This window comes from Sander vitreus, chromosome 1 (assembly GCF_031162955.1).
Source record: "Sander vitreus isolate 19-12246 chromosome 1, sanVit1, whole genome shotgun sequence".
In the NCBI taxonomy this organism is placed as follows: domain Eukaryota; kingdom Metazoa; phylum Chordata; class Actinopteri; order Perciformes; family Percidae; genus Sander; species Sander vitreus.
This window is the reverse complement of record NC_135855.1, coordinates 3,958,237-3,963,133: the sequence shown is the minus strand read 5'-3', so window position 1 is coordinate 3,963,133 and position 4,897 is coordinate 3,958,237.

Here is a 4,897-nt window from a genome sequence, read left to right as displayed (position 1 = left end):
AAAATAAATGATCAGTTCCCTACTTTCATTGAATTTGGGTGTTTTATTCAATTTAATAGCATTTAGAGAGAAATAAATTGCTGAAAGGACATTAAAAGAAGTGACTAAAATGTCAGAAAAAGCTTCAAAAAAGCAAAAAGGCACTGAAAAGATCAACAAAGACATCGGAAAAAGTGACACAAACTGGGTGCCTGGGGTAGAGCGAGAGGCCATATAAAGAAGCTCAGTCCTTGACGCAGATGTTGCGGGTTCGATTCCAACCTGCGGCACTTTCCTGCATGTCATTCCCCCTCTCTCTCTCTCTCTCTCTCTCTCTCTCTCTCTCTCTCTCTCTCTCCCCTTTCATTTCTAAGTTGTCCTGTCACTAAAGGCCTAAATGCCAGAAAAAAAAATCAAAAAGGGACAAAAACATCGGGGGGAAAGTGACAAAGGTGTCAAAAAAAGACGACCAAAACGCTGAAAAAAGATTAAATTGTGACCCAAAAAAACTAAAAGTTGCTTGATGTTCGACGGGAAGACAACACAAGGGTTAACTCTCAACTTGGACTGATTTCATGTTGTAGGGAAATCCTTGAGATTACAGGGTCTTCATGTAACAGACTAATATAACAGTTAGCAGTATCCATACAGGCATTTAAGAAAGGCCTTTAGGCTTCATTTATTTCATTTTCTCCTGAGTTTATTTTAATTTACTGTATAATACAGCACTAAGAATATAGGTTTACATATCACGGGATCACGACTCAGCCTGTGAATATACTGTAGATGAAACACTGGAACAGCTTGGTGAAGTGAGGAAACAACCCCGATGAAGTCATTAAGGATGAGCTCAGCATGGGCTTGCAATCTACAAATTAATAACAGAGAGTATCGTGTTACAAAAATGGAGGTGTGGAGCTTGAAAGACGTGGCAGGGAGGCACGAGGGCAAGGAGGTTCCAATGAAAATGTTATTGAGTTGCATTATGGGAAGTGTAGGAACCTATATTTCCAGTGCTTTATCCATACAAGGGATTTTTTTTATAACTGTAAAGATATCTCTAACTTTATGGAAATGCATATATCTCTGGAGTACCATTTTGATTCAATGAATTATGTATTACTGTAACAAGTTTAAAAAAAAAAAAAGTCTAACTCAAGGTCCACTTTTCCTCCACGTCTCAGGGTCTTCCTCAGCAGATGGAGGATTGTCCAAAAAATGACATGGATGGTTCCATACAATGTGCAAGTTAAACGAAGGATCAGTTCACTACTTTATTGAATTTTCAGTGTTTTTCCCCCCCAAAAAAACGGTTTAAATAGTTTCAAAACAGTATCCTGAAACTAAACTTTGACAAAACACTAAAAATTTATATAATTTCATATAAATGAGGTTTCTTGACCATGAATTCGAGAAAAAGAAACTAGTGGTAATACATCTGAGTTTTCTATTGCACGACTAATACAACTTTTAAACGTAAACATGTTCCACCAAAACAACCTTCCTACCTGAGGCTATTTTGCAGAGGCACCGTTGCTCCGTCCGGCACTTAGCGCCGCCCAAGACAATTGTGATTGGTATAAAGAAATGCCAATAAACCGGAGCATATTTTTCTCCCATCCCAGAATGCTATGTGGACTAGCCAGACCCTCCTCCGCAATGCTGTGGAGGAAGGTCTGGCAATGCGAGACTAGTCATTATGTGACCTAAGTATGGAACTTACTGTAACAGTTTGTTGTGTTCATATACAACTAAGCAAACTCAATCAGCCGAAGACCGTGAGATGCAGTTAAAATGCTAGACCAAGTTTCCTGTTTGTTTTTTGTGTGTGTGTGTGTGTGTGTGTGTGTGTGTGTGTGTGTGTTCAGTCTCTCTCATTTGTCTAGAACCCATGGGCCATCTTCTTCCAGCCACAAGTCCAGTGCAAACACAGTAAATACAGGTGAACTAAAGCCTTCACTTTTGCTTTTCTTTCTTCACATTTCCCCGATTTCAAGCTCTACAGTGTGTCCTTTTTTTCCCTCATTCACATTCAATCAATCCCTACTCAGCCCTGCAGTTGGAGAAAAAAAAATTATAAACCCTGAAATAATAGCTTAAGCTGAAATATTACTTTAATACTTCAATAGAAATAACCTGGTTCCAACATTTTGAAAGGAGCAGGCTCAGTTGCCCGAGGCTACACTGTAATGTGTGAGTGAAAGTACATGGGCTGTCACTTCAGATTAGAGAACAGCCTCAGTGTGCCTTTGACGGAAAGGCAACAGCGGTAATAGAAGGTGGAGGGGATTACAGTTCATACAAATCACATATGAATGGACACATAGTCAACAATGAAATATGGGTGGTGGTGGGGGGTGTATTGTTTTCTGTACACTGCAAAATAATCTACAATTAACATTCACAACAAATAAGTAGCTTTGAATGATATGGCTCTATCTGGCTTCTGTGCAGTTTTGACATTTTTACACACCACCTGACACCAGACACAAGGGCACACACTCACACACACACGCACACACACAAACACACGCACACACACACACACACACACACACACGCAAACGCACACGCACACATACACACACATACACGCACACAGACACATGCACACGCACACACACTGAATTGGTGCTTTTCACGATAATTTCTCTCAGCTGATATAAGCATTTATGTAAATTGCTTTGCACAGTAACATTTCTCAACTCTTCAGAAACTGTTTCCACAAAGTCTTTGTTGGTTTGTCATAGTGTGATGTGTTTTCAGCCAACAGCTCATGTTTCTATTTCTTTTCCTCTCTTTTTATAATGCATGAAACCTCAAGCAAAACAGTTATTTAGTATGTCAGTATTATTGTAACATTGTGTTTAGCACTGTGGCCAAGGATTGTGATTAGTTGCTGTGATATAGTTTCATTGTTTTATATTCAAGCTGTATCTCTTTCTCATAACTGGGCATTTTAGTGCTGACCTTACCCCACACCTGTGTGCAAAATCCTCAACAAACGACACTTACATTTTTCCTAAAAGACCCCTCTGTCTTTCAGTCCCAACATGTTGATTCCTTCCTGCCACAGCATTTCATTCTGGATCCTATGGAAATATGTGGACTTACTGAAGCCCTGAGCATTGATCATGTTGTGGTTAATGTGTACAGGACCATGGTTAATGATCAGTGAAATGAGAGAGATGTTGAAATAATAGCATGTCTCTGCTTCCTTTTGGCTCCTTGTGCTGGCTTCACGTGTCACAGTAGTCTACACTGGGAAATGTGGAATTACATAGGCTACAAATAATGTTATTTTCATTTTGAGACATTGTTTTCCATCCAAACATTGCTTACTGGTATAGTGTATAGAAAAAATAAGATTGACTTGGTTGGTTTCAGTTTGTGTATTTCCCTCAAGGGTCATTGAAAGGTTATTTTTGCATGTTTTTTTTTTGTTCTGGCACAGCTGAAATAAGCTAAAGTCAATTACAGTTTTTCAATTGTTTAGACACAATTTTGAAAATCGGGTTCTTTTTTACGAAATATAATCACAATTATCCAAACACCACACTCAATTTGCATAATTCCTAGATTGTTTGCAATCTGACACACTTCAGTCAAGACATATACACATATAGTAGTGTTGCTGTGAATGAGTTTTGCAGGTGATGTGAACTGTTTAGCTCAGCTGACTGTTGGTTACTGTTGGTAATGCAGACTGTAGTTAGAGTTTTGCACATGTGGCTTCAGTTGTGACCACTGTTGTTTGGCAATCGAAAAAAAAACTGTTGTTATTATTATTATTATTATTATTATTATTATTGTTGTTGTTGTTGTTTTTATCAATACAATTATCTACATTTCTAATGCATTTCATTGATTCTTATTTTCAAACTGTGGCTGAAAACTGAAATATTGTAAGTATTACACAAAATACATGTAAACCAAACCAAAATAAAATCCAAAAAAAAAAAAAGTGGGTTCCCCCAAAGGCCACGGTATAGTTCGAACACTGTATACAGTATATAGGGAAAGCTCGTAAAGCCTTTTTTGGAAATAAAGAAACACCAAGTAAGAGTGAAACAGTTATACATTGTACCATTATGGAGAAACAGTGAACAGGTAAAAGAGCAAAGATACCAAGATGTCCAGGTAAGATGTCTGAGGTTACATACACAGTTATAAAAAATGTGAAAAACACTCAGCTGACTGTTGGTTACTGTTGGTAGTGCAGACTGTAGTTAGAGTTTTGCACATGTGGCTTCAGTTGTGACCACTGTTGTTTGGCAATCGAAAAAAAAAAAACTGTTGTTATTATTATTATTATTATTATTATTATTATTGTTGTTGTTGTTTTTTATCAATACAATTATCTACATTTCTAATGCATCTTATTATCTTACTTTAATAAAAAAATGTAGTTATTGTTGCATGCTAAAGTGTATACTTTAGCAAAAAAAGGGCTTTTTAGGGTTTGCCCTTTGATAAAATATTAAAATGTATTAAAAAAAACCTAGAACAAAACTATAGAATTACCTTATTTGAGACATTTTTCCTAAACCCCATTAAAATTCTTTTCACTTTTGAGAAGAAAAGTACCTTACACAGCTAAACAAAGTGAACTCGCTATCATCGTGATATTTATTTAAAATTGTGTTATCGTGCAATTTAGAGCATATGAGCCTAGTTCATTGTTTCTCCTTTTATTATTTGTCTTTGATGATGACATTGCACACTTCATTTATTAAAAAATGTACTCAAACGCTTGAAAGCACCGACAAGTCGTTCGAAAACGCGACACGGTGTTTTACGAGCAGCACATGAAGGCAGCATCAGGCATCCTGTCAATCACCGGGTCCCGCGTTGGTCACCTGACCCAAACTCCAAGTCACGTGACCGATATTCCATGCTCGCCATTTTGCAATGTGGG